This window comes from Biomphalaria glabrata, chromosome 11, assembly GCF_947242115.1.
Source record: "Biomphalaria glabrata chromosome 11, xgBioGlab47.1, whole genome shotgun sequence".
NCBI classification, from domain to species: Eukaryota; Metazoa; Mollusca; class Gastropoda; family Planorbidae; genus Biomphalaria; species Biomphalaria glabrata.
Window position 1 is genome coordinate 11,572,501 of NC_074721.1, and position 16,710 is coordinate 11,589,210.

The 16,710-nt window shown below is 36.3% G+C and overlaps 1 protein-coding gene and 1 non-coding gene across 8 annotated transcripts in view; one reads left to right on the forward strand and one right to left on the reverse strand.

Annotated features, from left to right (window-relative positions):
• Positions 1-16,710, forward strand: part of LOC106054815 (F-box/LRR-repeat protein 7-like) — a 111,576-nt gene that overhangs the window by 36,410 nt on the left and 58,456 nt on the right. The window contains exon 1 of one of the 7 annotated variants that reach the window (XM_013210851.2): positions 12,145-12,617. The exons of 4 other annotated variants lie outside the window; for them this stretch is intronic. The gene's annotated coding sequence lies outside the window, so the exon portion shown is untranslated. Of the gene's footprint in view, positions 1-12,144; positions 12,618-16,710 lie in introns of those variants that run through there. 2 more of the 7 variants (XM_013210850.2, XM_056003782.1) reach the window with 2 other exon arrangements.
• On the reverse strand, positions 9,514-9,587 carry Trnan-guu (transfer RNA asparagine (anticodon GUU)). The gene has a single exon. It is a non-coding gene; the product is annotated as a tRNA-Asn (tRNA).

Consider the following 16,710-nt stretch of genomic DNA (forward strand, 5'->3'; position numbering starts at 1 on the left):
TGCGAATGGTAGATGTAAACATTGTCAGTCAGGTGGGAAGAAAATCCCCTGTAGTAATGACGTTATTGATGTCTTAAGTGTTTTGTTATCCAACCTTCAAGTTGCCCTGAACTGCAGCAGGTCCATGAAAAGTCATCTTAGTGAACTGGATCCGTCACGGGGGACCACAAACCTTTTGCCAGTACCCATTATTAAATTCCAACCGAGAAAGTCGTTCCAGGGTGCAGTTGGGACCCTCTCCATTGTTCTGCTTGGTAACCTTGCGGGGGGTCTGTTGGGACTGTATTATTTAACAGTTGTGTCTCCTGGACTTTTTTTTTTTTTTTAACCCTTTTTATCACGTGACCATGTCTCCCCCCTCCCCTCCAGGCAGTAGAAAGACTTTCGTGACGCTACCGTTCATTAGTTTCCTATGATCCCTCTCCTCTACCCCCACCACACACACACACACACACAGCTCACATATACATACACACACACACACAGCTCACATATACATACACACAGTGCTCTTTTTTTTTTCTTTCGTGTAATGAACCCGCCCGCTGAGCGACAATCCGGACACAGCAGAGAAATCTAAGGAGCAGAGTGTCTCCGTGGCTTTATAGTTTATAGTTTACAGGACACAGGGATGCACATTAGAGAAAACCATTGCCCTGGCTGACACACATACACTTATATAACATATCGGTCTACACGTGTCATTCCCTATTCCAATAAATCCAGTTTATAAGTCTTCTTCTACTTTGTTTTCAAAGAGGGTTTGGGGATACAAAGAATTCTACTATTATAAATGTCTCTCTGTTATTGCCCTTGGACACTCTCAACAATGGACCTCATTCACCAATCGTAAATAAACACATTTAGCCATGTCATAATATTGATAAAACAATGAAAAATACGTATCACGTGACAGCCACTATGGATTATATAATTTGTATAGAATATATATAGAATCACGTGGCTAAATGTTGTTTGTTTACGATTGGTGAATGAGGTCCAATTGTATTTAGTGGTAAGTAATATGGAAATCCAACTACAGGCAGCTTTCATACAATATACTTCTTTACTTACAAAGTTTCTATCAACTCACTACGTCTGTCTGTCTGTCTGTCTGTCTATCTGGTACACATTTTGTACGCTTTACTTCTTCCTCTTCCCTTTCTCGGATGAAGCTGAAAGCACAGAACTATAAACAGTACATCTGGACTGGAAAACATAAGACTAATTCGTAACCGTTATGTACGTAGTTTTTTAACAAGCTCTAACGTCACTCCTGCAAAAAGATAGGAACTAAAATAATACCAAATATGTAACTTTAAAATAAAATAAATGTTACAAAAATAACATAAAACCAAGATGTTTTTTTTTTGGTCTGAATAGTTTTATTAACATGTCGGTCGATCTAAGCGTAATAGCTAGTAAATTAAATTCCTGGTGAGCTTTTTTTTAAAAAAAGAAATCGGTTATATTAATGTATTGCAAACAGGCATGCTTTTTCTTTATTTGTTCTCGGGGGTAAAATGCACCATTGGTAACAGTGCAATGCGCCACTTTTAGTGCATGCACCATAGGTTGGCCACCCTTGGTGTAAGATCTACAACTATCTCAAAATTTCTCTGACGTTGGCTTCTAAACTTCAAATTTTCATTCACAAATCAGGATCATCACACACAATTCCAAATTTGGGCAGCAATCTATAGCAGTGGGAAGCGATCGAACGCCGGACCATCGAAACGACAGTCCAGAGCGCAAACCACACTACCAGGCAGCCATCCATTAGTAAAATTTTGAGCTAAATATCTTCATACTATTCAATTTGATTTTTTTTTTACAAAGCTTATATCAACTCACTCTGTCTGTCTGGTCAAAAGCTAAAACGTTTTTTTTTTATCCCATTCTATTTTTTTCCCGATCAAGTTATAACTTTGCACAATTATTCATTAAACCTGACAGAACATGAATTAATTAATTGTTAGTGATGACTTATTTTGTTTGATTTTGAAATAAGGGGAAATAAATGCTACTTAATGAGATGTGGATATATATGAATTTAGTCCCCTTATTAATTTTTGACAAAATTTTTTTTCTCCCACTTCCCCATTCTCGGGTCAAGTTGAAATTCGGCATAATTATTTGTATTTGATAACAATACACGATTCAATAAAAAATTAACCAATTAGTTAATTATTTTAATACTAATTAATTAATTTTGTTTTATATAGCAGGAAGGGGGATAAACCCAGTAATTTTCAGATAAATGGCAGTACGTAGAGGTTCCTTCCCTTAGTAAAGCTTTGTTGTTGTTTTTTTAATATTCTCTTTTCTATTGCGTGTTTAAGTCTCAGAATACCATCTTCCCCCCTTGTTTGACTTCATGTGACTAAAGAGACGTTACTAAAGACACGTTGTACACTCCATGCAGATTTGTTAGTCTATTTCCTGAGCGTGATACACTATCCTACTGATGCCTGGACCTTTCTTTAAGCCATCTCCCCCGCTATACGCTTACCCTGCGCCATTTTCTCCCAGCTGTGGTATTTATTTACACAATAGACGTCAAACTCCGTTTACCACTAACTTTAACGTCAGAAGCTGTTCCACACTTGATTTGCTTACCGGGTTGTATGACCTACAGAGGTAGCGATCCAATCGAGCGTGAAAGATATTTCTATCTCGCTTAACACTTAAACAAAAAAAATAAAAATAAGATAGATCTTTACACCAGGCAATGCCCAGGAGCTATGTTCATGGAAGATAAATCTTTTCACAAAGTCTTCGCCTTTTCTAATTTCTCCTTATGATAGCTATTAGTGTGTACGTGGCCAGTTTTTTTAAATATAAATTTTACTGCTATAAACAGAAGTGAGCTTAACTATTAATTGGGGTATAAACTAATACGATTTAAAGCATATATATTTTTAGGTTTTGTTTTCGAGTCCAAAGGTTGTTTTTTTGTAAGGCTCTTTCAGAAATGCTGATCATTTCTTCCTATGCCAACGTCCTGCACAACAGGACCATCCAGACAACACACCCAACAACGGCCTGCACAACAGGACCATCCAGACAACACACCCAACAACGGCCTGCACAACAGGACCATCCAGACAACACACCCAACAACGGCCTGCAAGTTTTGTCACACCTAATGCAGACTAAACAGTTGCATTTAATGTGTCCTATTTTCCCCGTCTGTCTCTGTCTTCAGCAAGGACTTTTTAATTTATTTTTTTTATTCAGTATCTTTTTAATTACATCAATATCTATACACAACAAAAAGGACAAAAGTTAAGCGTTAAAGAATATAGATATTGAAAATTAATTATTTTTAATATATAAGCACTTTGTAGATACATATTGTAATAACTTAAGGGAGGCAACTCAACGAGGCAACGATGTTTAGTTACAGGACATCACAAGTACATGAAGCAATATCTGCCTTGAACACAGCCTCTTCACGTCGGCGGCTCTAGACATGGGCGGATATAGTTCTCTTCCTTCTAATGTTGACATCCTTTTCAGTCTAGTCTATAACAGTGCGCACCTTCTGCGCTAGCTTAGATGGCGGTGCTTATGGCAGAGTTAAAACAATAAAATCTAGGGGCACACCTAATATTTGTGGGTGTCCGAGGGACGTAATGAGCCCACCTCTGCTTTAGAGGTAAGGGCGGCATACATATATTATTAAACTTAGTTCTTTTGAGGCAATTCAATGTATCTTTTGAAAACTATCTTTGAAACTTTAACGTTTCAAAAGAATTTACTTAAGGTTTCAAAAAGCAATGTGTCAATAACTAAAAATGTTATGCAGTTGTCTTGAAGTAGATCTAGATGCATTTGTTACTTGTGGTTTTCTTCTTATACATAAATGTATACATATATGAACTACTTGCATTGTGCATCTGTTGCGCGCGTTTATTTTTTTTCCCATGCTATGTATTATTTATTTTTTCACGAACCCTTCCATATTTTTTTTTACTTATAGGCTAACAATAATAATAAAAACGCCCACAATTAAACGCTTCCCCGTATATTCATTTTGGCCAACGAATTCTAGTTTCTATAACGTTGATTTGGACCGGCCCGTAAATTCGAGTATCACTTCTATCTCCCATCCCCGCCTCCTAGCCTTAATAGATAGTCTTATTTGCACTATCTGACAATTCTTCTTCTTTTCAGTTCTTATCCGGTTAAGCAAGGGCGACTTGAAATATCCTAAGACAACCGTTATTATCTATGTCATCAAGATTGGTCAAACGTTTTTTATTTCCATAATAATATAATGGACATACACCTTACTTTCTACTTTTTAATTTAATAGAATAGAAAATTGCCTTGTTGACATACATTATATTCTGCATATCTTTGTAACACATCAAATGATATTGTGCTCATTTAGGACTTATTAGGATTAGCCTACACATAGATTGAGACTGTACTCATCTTTCATCACAAATCAATGATCAATCGAAATTATAATTACTGGCTTCAACAATCAGCATGTAGATCTTTACAGTCTAATGCTCAAATTGGAAGTCTAGTGCTCAAATTGGAAGTTTAGTGCTAAAATTGGAAGTTTAGTGTTCAAATTGGAAGTCTAGTGCTCAAACTGGAAGCCTATTGCCCGAGTTGGAAGTCTAGTGGCTCGAATTGGAAGTCTAGTGCTCAAATTGGAAGTCTAGTGCTCCAGTTGGAAGTCTAGTGCTGGAGTTCTAAATATTGTACAGTCACTAGACTGTCCTACACAGAAACAATAAAAAAAAAGTATGCATTTTTAGCTCTACGTGCATCTGCACTGAACGTAAGTATGTAAATATTTGCCCACGTATATTTTCAAACTAAGTCTACCCGTTTTTTTCGTTGTACAAGTCAAGCCTGACATATAACAAAACGAAGACTGTAGGGTTAATGTTTATGTCCGGCAACTCCTGGTTACAACCAGCAACAAAAAGTCTTAAATTATAACCCGATTATGTCCCTTGCAACATCTTTCATGAACTAAGAAGGACAATTATTGTATATCTGCTGCTTTAAATTAATAAATTTCACGTTGTTCGTGATTTATGACATGTGAAAGAAAGACAACTCTAGAAACAATCATTTTGTCCCCTTCCCTGATTCCCTTTAGCAAGGAAGCAACATAATTTTGAGATGGAGCACTTCGACCTTCCGAGAATTCCTGTAGGCTAATTAAGAGAAAGTTCAACAGTTCCGTTTAAGTAGGGCCTATAGTATTTGTATAGTATGAATGGATAGAAAGACAATCCACTCATCTACTAGATAGGTAGACATACATACATATTATTTATCTGTTTATCTCTGTATCTCATTAATGTTGCGTCCTCACTTGAGTTGCTATTTTATATCCATGTTTGCTCTGTGATTGTTTAAATGTTATATTCCTGGTTCTCCCAAATATCTATCTATCTCTCTATCTATCTATCTCTCTATCTATCTATCTATCTATCTCTCTATATATCTCTATCTATCTGTCTATCTATCAATATATCTATCTGTCTGTCTCTCTGTCTCTCTTTCTATCAGACTGACTATCTGAATGTTTATCTATCTATCTATCTATCTATCTGTCCGTCTGTCTGACTGACTACCTGTCTATCTATCTATCTATCTATCTATCTATCTATCTATCTATCTATCTATCTATCTATCTATCTATCTATCTATCTATCTATCTCTGTCTGTCTATCTATCTATCTATCTATCTATCTATCTATCTATCTATCTATCTATCTATCTATCTATCTATCTATCTATCTATCTATCTATCTGTCTCCGTCCGTCTGTCTGTCTGTCTCTGTCTGCTAGTTGATCAGTGTGTCTTTCTATACATCCAGCCATTCAACAATTCCTCTATCCGTCCTTACAACAATACTGCTGTATTCCCTTGCCATCAATTGACCTAGTTACACAACTCTATAGACATTCATCGTGTGTCTAACACTTTTCTAAAACAACTGCCCCTTGACTCTACACATAGCGGAAGTCATCGTGCCCCAAAAAGGAAATGCGAATGTGTTTCTGTCCACACGTTGTAACAGTAGCCCCTTCCCCCCCCCCCCCTTCCCAAACAACATTTTGTCCCGTCTTACCATCTCCTTCTCTTTGCCCTGGTCAGTCAACATGGAGTCCATCTGAAACCTCTCCTAATGCGCAGGTTAAATAAACAGGTTTAACTTCATTGGCCAGGCTCCTGCTGCTTCCGGACAAACATCATTCAGACTAAAAAGGATCGAGACTGGGAGAGGGGTAGTGAGAAAAAAAAAAGGGGGGGGGGAAGTGACGGACAGAGCTGCAGACCAGTTCAGTACTCAATTGCCAGGACGTGTGCTTGTGTGTGTGTGTGTGTGTGTGTGTTTTCATGCCTAACTTCAATGGTTTTGACACCTTAAGTCTTGTCTTTAGTCCACTACTGTTAAACATCTTGACAGAAACAGCATTGGATTAGCCCAATCCACTTCCTGTATTAACTGCGGTACTTCCATTATCTTTTCCTTCCGAGTTGGAATTCCATCATAGAACTTCAAATTTATCTCCGGGTCAATCGGTCGAGTATATTATCCCCAGCCCTCCTTATCAACGTCAAATGACCTACATAAACAAAACAAAAAATATTTGAAAACGACAACAATGAAAAAGTCACTGGTCTGAGAACTGTTACAATCTAGGTAGAATCTAGATCTAGCGACAATTCTAGTCTTAATTGAGTGGGATAAGGATACGTAAGTAGCAAATGGCGATTAATTTTAAAGAATAATTTGAACTTATGTCAAAGTGGATATTCTTATTCTTAACAAGCAAGACGGGCAGTCTTGGATTATTGGAGGCCCTAGGAGGCTAGGCGAAGTGAAACTGGTGGTCCCAAATAAAATAAAATAGAAAAAGAAACAAATTACATAATTTATTAAAAACCTGCCCGTCTATATTTAAATCAGTGATTCCCAAAGTGGTCTATATAGACCCCCAGGGGTCCACGAAGACTTCCAAGGGGTCTACGAAAGGGAAAAAATAAATAGGGGGTCTATGAGATGTCCACTGGGGTCTACGATAATAGATTTCATTTTAGCAGGTCGTGACTTTAATTTTTATATCCCATTAATGTACTTCTTTCATACACTAATATATTATTTTTACCTTAGTTAATCCATTAGATATTTATCCTGCTATTCAAACGAAAAAATGTTGTATTTAATTTCAATACTTATATAAATAGCATAGCTTAATTTTGTCTATATGTAACTAATGTTTCACAAAAATAATGTAGATTTTACAGCTTTGATTATTTAAAATTGGGATTCATTTCTTCCTTGTCAAACTAGTGGTTGCCTAAGTGCCTTTTTATGGCGATATGAAACTAATTAAACTAGAAGATCATTTTAGACAATGCCACCCTGACAAAACAGATGAAGATTTGAAAATCTTTCGAACACTCAAAGATAGGCCTAAATTTCAGAATAGACCCACAGAATCTCTTAGACATCATATAGAGAAGATGATGGTTTGTGAGCGTCTTACACTATCTCTTTACTTATAGCAAAATACGGAAAAATACTATAGATAAAACATTGATTTTACCAGCTGTTGTAGTTTTACAACTGTTTTACACAAACCTACGTCTGATTTTTATTAAAAGAATTTTTTAAAGCAACAATATAGTTCATGGGCTCATAGGTGGCATGAGTTGTACAAGTAAAAGCTTCTTATGCAATTCTTTGCACACGAGTTTGGGATCGGCGGCGTCGCAGTCTTTGTGTCTGCTCCTTATTTTTTTTCAGGGATAACCCATGAAACCTTTCCCATATTTGGGTATAACTGCGAGGCAGCAGAGTTTTGAATTCATTTTTTCCTTCTGCTAGGTAGGTAGAAAGCCAAGGCTAATGAGCCTTTCCTGCCAAAAGCTCACTGGTTTAGGCGCCAGTTATAACTCACTTTCACTCCTTCTCCTTTTAGTAAAAACAGTTCCGCAGCCCCAATATTTGAGCCACACATGAATGATCAAGAAATACACAAGAAACTGCTCTTAGCGAAAACTTTTACAATTAAGGCAAACTAATTAAATAATTAACTAATAGTTAATGTTTGAAGGACTACTTCATAGAACAAGAAATTCCTATATGAAATGTAATATCCATAGCAAAGGATAAACTTGCTATAAAAAAGAACAACACATTTCCAGCGAGTTTGGGGATTCCAGTAATAAATATTAATTGGTTTAAATTTGAATCTTATCAATAAAAAAGATAGATCTCTATAACTTATGATGTTGCTTTTTCACTCTATAATTCATAACAATTGGAAATTAGTTTTCAAAAAAGTGTAAATGAATTTAAAAATGCAAAACAAAATATGTAGGGGGTCTACCGAAAATCAGAAAACATGGCAAGGGGTCTACGAGACAAAACAGTTTGGGAACCACTGATTTAAATCGACAAATAAGTAAAATTCATATATCGCAATTTCCTCTGTAGAGCCAGAGTTAGACTAGTAAACATAAGAGTCATAGTGCTCTTCTAAGTCTGAGATCTGATCCAAGTTAGACAATTTTGTCTCAAATTTTTATTTTTCCCTAACGATGCCCACACCAATTAAATCTTTAAGCTGCTGCCTAGTTTGCATACCACTAAGGCCGCCCTTCAAGCACTGTAGGTTCTCCGCATAGTGTATCTAATTGTATAGATATATGAAATAACAAACAGAATCTTTAATTGAATGTATCATTTATCTCCCTTCTCATATTTGTCTGTAACTTCCACAAAGCTGGCCAACGCCTACGTGACAGAGAAAGTACAAACTTGTTTCTGGAATTACATGAAGATGTAGTTTAATGAAATCTGAAATTTGAAAATGTATTTCTAGATTAGTATTTTCTTATGGTGAATTTCAGATGTAGGCTAATTAAAGATACGAATTATAAATGGAATGTCAGCTAATAAGAATAACGATTTAAAATCATTTCCGTACATTACAATTTTGTAAAGCAATTACGAAGGGGCTGAATTCTAAAATTAAAGCTTTATAGACCTTTTTATTTAGTGGTTTATTAAGAAATTTCAATATTAGGCCTACCTGTTATTTCTGTCTGTCAGTTTGTGATGTCCGTCAGTTACGTGTTGTCCGTCAGTTACGGCGCGGGATGCGTACGTAAGTCTGTTACATTGAAATGTCGATAACAAAACCTGTGATCTAGCGGATGTCTTACTCGTAGTTACAGATTTCCGAAAGCGTGTCTCTTTGTGTCAGATTTGTTTGTAGGCTACGGACTTATGCGTAAGTAAGCCTTTGTACCTAGATCTAAACCATTATTGAATAAACTAAAATAAACTTTAAAAAATATCAATTTATGTTAGTATACGTACATGATTGTCGTAGGTCATTTATAAACGTATTATTACTATTGTTATAATTACCCGGTATTTTTTTTTTTTTAACAAAATTATAATCGACGTGAAATTAAATTTTACAAAATAAAAATTAAAAAATGTAAAAATTGAATTTCGTCCCTAGGTGGGCTCGAACCACCAACCTTTCGGTTAACAGCCGAACGCGCTAACCGATTGCGCCACAGAGACGACTACACACAATATTGTTGTGTATGTGACCTCTTAATGCAATGTGACACAATAACCGCACAAACACAATAGCGAATTCTATCTTTAAAAAAAACAACAACAACAACAACCACTGTTGTAATTACAAAATTAACCACTAGAAATTTTCACTGTATAACATACGAATTGTGAAGAAGAAACTATAAAGTTTATAAACACACATAACTCATAGTTCCTAAACACAATTGCGAATATTTTTAAAACCAATTCCATCCAATGGAAGAGGCTAGACATTTGTACCTAAATGTAATGCCTGCTTTTAATTAAAATAATCCAGATTGCAATGTGGTGGACGATATTAACAGGTTAATAGTCACTTGTACAGTATTCGTGTACCATCTTGTAAACACAAATATCACATCTACAATCACTTGTCTGGAAGAAAGAAAAAGAAAAAAACATCAAAAATACTTTTTGTTTTTTTTCAAGACAATATTTGCTTTATACAACATATAGAGTGATGGTTTTTCTCTAAATAACAAATGAATGTAAAATAATAATTAAAAAAAGGATCATTTCCAAGTGTGGCCACCGGGCTAGTAATTCTTTTCCCAACAATTTACACCAATTGTCAAATTTCTTGGAAAATCTTTAGAGCCGTTTTTGATATCCGTGTCCACCCAGGTTTTTTTTTTTTTAAGTTTTGAGCCCATGTTTTAGTTCCCACGAAGCTAAGAGTTGAATTAGGTATTGTAAAAAGTATAACGTGGGGCGCCTCCAATACAGTTACAATGGAGTGTAGATCCAGTCTATATGCTTTTTTATTTATTTGAAGTTCACAACTGAAGATTGATGCAACCCGGTAGCGTGCCAACTTTGCCCCCGAGAAGACAGACTAGCAGACGACTCGAATGTGTCAACCTTTGGCTGTCGGTGTGTTGTTAGACAACTTGCCGGCACGTCGTTCGCCGCACTACTTCCCTATACAAGCGTGCAGAACGATGGATAGAGTACGTCACTGCGGGCACTATGGGAGAAAATAAAAGTTGTTTCTTTTCAAGTCCACGTCCATGAACTTTTCGTGGACCTCTGGGATTAGGTTCACCAACTTCGTAGTTATTACTTTCAATTTATTGTTATCTTTATATGTACGTATTATTATTTGTAATTTTGACTGTCTATGTAGCACTTGGCTTTGTGGCAAAACAAATAAAATTGTTAAATTGTTAACTATTAATAAACATTAAATTGTGCTTTTATTATTTAATGAAATCAGTGTTTCTCAAACTGTGTCCTGCGGAACCCTAGTATTCTGCAAGGCCTAAATAGATCACCCAACAACTACTGGAATAACTAACTAGTAGGCCACCACGTGAATTAATCTCTCTAAAATAATAAGCAAAGTGTTCCGCTAAATACTTAAGACTGTGCGAAGTATTCCGTTAAGGAAAAAGTTTGGGAAACACTGAATTAAATGAAAAAAAACAAAACAATTTTTTAAAATTTGGTTAACAACTATTACACATTTTTATATGTACTCAAAATGTAGTGATTCTACTTTAACGCTCTTTAAAACAAAAACACTGTTATAGTCAGTCTCTTACGTAATTTTTTTAAGGGAGATATACATTAAAGTAATAAAGAAACTAGTATTTTTATATTTAGTGTCTCTTGTGAATACGCTGAAACTTTTTACAGGGGGGGGGGGGGCAGGATTTGTTTATTTGATCCGAGATTTTTTCTGCTATTTACATTGAGCCATCTTTTGAAATGAAGATAGTTGTACTCGGTAACTATCTCAGTCCTACTTTCTTATTAACATAGTAACAAATTATGTGTTTATGAATAGTACGCCATTATACCATATATATATATATATATATATATTAACTAATCTAGTACCAAGTAATAAAACTCCGAATTATTCCTCTCTCTCTCTCTCTCTCTCTCTCTCTATCTATCTCTCTTAGTAAAAAATAGGTGCCGGTACTTAGTGATTAGGTGCCGGTTCTCAGTGATTGATTGCCTAACTTTTAACTACGAATAAATTAATAATATACGCTAAAATACAAGAAAAGTAATAATTTTTCCCCACATTCAAAAAGGTGCCGGTACGCCGTACCGGTGTGTACCGTCACAAATCCCTGTATATATATATATATATATATATATATTATGCCAAGCTCTCTTATTTTCACACCAATCTGCTGATTTAACTATTAGTATTACAGTGTTACGGACTGAAGAGAAACTGGTAAGCTATAAACATCTAGAATAAAACACAAGAAGTCTTAAATCATTTTATGAGACTTCGAATCATTTTTAACAACTAAAATATACTGGTATTTATATTATTATTTTTAAAGTTGACTAAGAATTTTTATTATTGTGACTTCTTTGGGGACGTGGGTCGACTGTAGCGTAAGGAAGCCTAGCTTGTTTTATATCCTACGGTATATTTCTTTAATCTTTTACAACGCAGCGATGACGAGAACTGCGAACCGGCGATTGGTTGCGTCTCCTACAGGTGTGCGAGCTTTTTTTTTTGCCGTCGCTTCGCTACCCATGGAGTGCCCTGACTGGCTGTAGTGTTACATGGTCCCCCTGCCCCTCGTACCTCCACTAAGGCTGTGAACTACCTAGATCAAGATCTACGTATCCGATCAGGTAAATGTATTCCTTCTTAGCCCACTGGAGGGCGAATGATCTAACGATGTGACATTTGCCGTGTTGACCATCATGACCTAAAGAGGACTGGAGTTTATTCTGATTCTGTTGACACACTAACTAAGGAATGTTTTCGGACCTTAAACCTTGCGATATCAATAACATAGATCTCTATTAACCCTGCTTTCATTAGGACTAGTGTAATTTTTGCGTGTATTTCAATGGAGACTATTTCGCTATAGATCTATGGATATATTATAGATCTAGTGTTGTTTCGTATGATGTAAACATTGATTGTTTACAAGGGAATGTTCAAAGAAAGTCTAGGCATCAGACAGAAATAGTGTGAGGTATACATGTATACTTTTTGAGTTAAACCAATACGTAAGCTTTGTTCTAACTGGATGTGAATTATTCTAGTTATGAACTTGTTTTGTTTTTGTTTTTTTTTCCCCTGGTCAACCGATCTTTGTAATCTAAACTAAATCTAATCAATTTAAAATGTAATCTTGTAATTAATGTCTGTGTTGATACTTAGAGGCCAATGTAACAGAGTGGAGATCTAATTAATGCTTTTGTTGACAAGCTTAGTGACGTGAATTCATTCTAACGCGTTCTTTGTTTTGAATATCACCCACAGTGATAGTGCTTCTTTCTTTCTTATTCATATCTTCATCACGCATTTCCCTCTTTTCATCCAGTGGCGTAGCTTTTTTCGCCATCATTTGCGGGCCCGTGGGGCTTGACCTCTTTGGGGGCCATTGCATTTTGCGTAATATTTAATATTTGATGTAAAAAAAACTCATTTAGGGGGCTCGGGGGATTTTCGAATTCCCCCCTCCCTCCCCCCACCCTAGCTACGCCTCTGTTTTCGTCTATATTCTTACTGTTCCTTATTCTTTCTCTATCTCTATCTCTCTGTCTCTGTCTCTCTCTCTCTCTCTCTCTCTCTGTCTCTGTCTCTCTCTCTCTCTCTCTCTCTCTCTCTCTCTCTCTCTCTCTCTCTCACACACTTCTAATTCTCCTCTCTTGTGATTCGATGCGAGTTTGTTATTTAATATTAATAATTTACAATTTGTTTTTAAAGTACTTTTGTTTTGTAAACAACAAACACTGCATCGGTTCAGTCAACCTTAATATCTTATATTCTGAACTACTTGTCTATAGTAAGCTTATACCACTATTTATGAATATATATATATATAGGTCTCTTTTGGTCTCACGCTATGTCTACCGTTGAGTCAATCAATCATGTCAAAACTTAGCTGCAGTCTTGTCAATCTATCTCTTTGTATACCGCTTAGCCACCTTGAGACAATTTATCGGTGCGCTAACACGTTCAATCTATATAAACCTTTAATTAAATCGCCCCTCTCCCTAAGCAGTGTTTACTGTTGGTCATAAATATATCCTAAGTCTTTGTAGCGCAGGTACAGGTGTTTTATTGAAACTAATCAAATATCAGTGGTGCCAACTGCCTGGCTCATGGAATATAACTCAGTGCTTCTCAAACTGCTCGGGCGCCCCCTTTCAAATACACACAAACATAGCACATTTTGATTATGCAAAAAAAAAGTTTAATTTACTATCATCGATAAGATATCATCAAAGATACGTATTGGTCTCATTTAACAGGCTTGTCCATTTTTCATGCAGTAGTCTTAGTCTATCATTTACGAAGAAACTTGTCCCGATTCCCTCTGTATCGGTTAGTCTATTCTTTATTTAACTTTCTTAAAACTAGTAGAAGAATGAAAGTTTAGATCTTTTAGATTTACCAGAAAAAAAAATGATAATAGAAACTAGACCTACATGGCTTAGCCCGCTTCTTTATTTTATAAGCCAAAAAAATTCAAGTATATCCTTTATTTGCATTTGGTACCATCTTCCTGATTTTAATTTGTGAAAAATATTCATACAACGTTTCACCAAGATAAGTCAAACGCTGGATTTCTAGAAATAGCATTACATACCAACAGACAATCACAATAACACGGAATATACAAGTTATAAATAAAATTAAAGTACAATTACTTTCCATTTTAAACAGTTTTTTTCTTTAAGTTTCTAAATTTAATACTGCGTAAAAAAAAAAACTATTAAAAGTGATGAAATAGTAGATTTGCCTTCTCTAATGACACACCCTATAAGTCAGAGAATGCAAGAGATAGTTAGACATGGAATTGATCGATCTTCAACTAGCTCTTGACAACACTTATAATAATGAGCATGCGATTAGAAACTAGCATCTCTGTTGTTGTTTTCTGTAGCCTACGTGGCTATATTGATAGCATAGTACTATAGTGTCTATAGATAGTAAGATTTATTTACTTCTATAAACAAGTAAAAAGTACCCCTTGTGATCTTTGAGGGCTAATGATGTGAAGCTTATCTGTTTTTGTAGTCTACGTTTGACGAGGATGAAATGTGGCCAACACATCGACCAACCGCCCTTAACCAACGTATGTCAGGAGCCCCATTAAAGTTGGGAGGACTCAAGGACGTCCAAAAAAATCCGAAGGTTTTGAAATCTTCACTGGGATTCTAGCTCGAGACTCCTCGGTTCGGAAGCCAAGTGTTTTATCCCTCGGCCACCACTTTATCACTTTAGGCTTTAATATTTATTTACTTGTATTTCACATCTGAACATCTCACTTTACGCAGGTCAGTCTAACTTTGAGGCAGTGGCGTAGCTAGTGATTTGGGGGCCCTAGGGGCTTGACCTCTTTAGGTGCCCCTGCATTTCGACATCAAGATAATGACGTAATATTTAAAGTAAAAAAAAAAATTTGGACACTCATTTGGAGGGCCCCCTCAAATTCGGACCTCCCTCCCCTCAGACAAGCTACGCCACTGCATTGAGGGTAGTACTGTCCACTCGGCCGCCGCCAGTTTTGTGGGCACTGTCTAGATGGCACTGTGATCTTCTTTTTTTTTTTTTATAATGTCTGGATTGAAGTCACCAAACCTGCCTTAAATAAATACTTTCCTTTTGTTATGAAAAGAATGGTTGAGTTGATCGTTGTGCTGGCTTCGTAGTAATTTGGTTAGACATAGCCATAGTTAAAGAGGAAACGTATCATAACTTCTCTCTGGACAGCTGGCAAAAACTTAAAAGCTTTAGAAGACTAGAAATACGTAAATGTGCAGATATTATTTATTAAATAATCCACGCTGCTGATTGATTTATCAACTTTTCTCGTTGGAGATCTGTTGGAGAGTATCACAATGTCAAAGGACGCTAAATGGAACTCCGAAATTGCAAACTCAATTAAAGTTAGAAACTGATAAGCTTAAACAAAAATATTCTGCAGTGCTAAAAATTGCACAATAATTCTTTGCACTATAATTCTTTGCACTATAATTCTTTGCACAATAATTCTTTGCACAATAATTCTTTGCACAATAATTCTTTGAACTTAAAAAAACAACAACCTAGCTTTTCAACACGTCCTATATTTTGCACACCGGTTACACCAAACAAATCTGGCTATTTTTAGTTATTTTCCGCCTTGTATGAAAATCTCCGATGGTCCTCCTGCACTTTCGGTCTCTCAAAACCCTTATTGTTCTTTATTCTTCACTGTCATGTACCTGAGCGGTAAAGCGCTTGGTTTCCAAACTCGGGGGTCCCAGGTTCGAATTCTGGTGAAGACTGGGATTTTTAATTTTGGGATCTTTGGGCGCCTCTGAGTCCACTCAACTCTAATGGGAACCTGACATTAGTTGGGGAAAAGTAAAGGCGGTTGGCCACATGAAACCCTCGTTAACCACAGAAACATGACCTTTACATCAGCTGCCCTATAGACCACAAGGTCCGAAAAGGGGAACTTTACTTTTAACTTACAATGTACCTGACCTGAAACCCTTTCCATGACGAGCGACGTGCTGAAGTACATGTATTCCCTAAGAATACTTGAAAGAAATCGGGTAGTGTGTCCTTAAGGTCTCCCTGTCCCGTTCAAGGATAGCCTGAAACTGAACATGGACCAGTTCTCTCTCATAGCCATGTCTATCATGCAAGACGCGACATATTCTGCGAGAATGTGGTTTAATGTTTCATCGTCCTGGCAGTGGCGGCATCGTGTGTCGTAATTCTCTCTAAATCGCCCAAAGTACGCGCCGACTGGGCAATGCCTGGCTCTGAACTGCGCTATTAAGGCTTGTTCATCTCGCTTGAGTTATCACCACACATCATTGCGGCCTGGTTTCTTCATCCTCCTCCATGCCTCTCTGCCCTTGTTGGACTTGTCCCAGCTTCCTATGCTACCCTCTCCCATCTTTAAGCCATCTAGTAGCCACCATTGTGCATCCTTACACATTAATATAACATAAAGGGTTCCATCCGCCCCTGATAGCATCACATTAAATAATACTCTAAAAAATGTAAGAAAAAAAAATATGAAAAAATATTTGTCTTGAAAAAGTATAGATAAAGCCTTAAAAAGTCTAGATAAAGTCTTGATAAAGTCTGTAT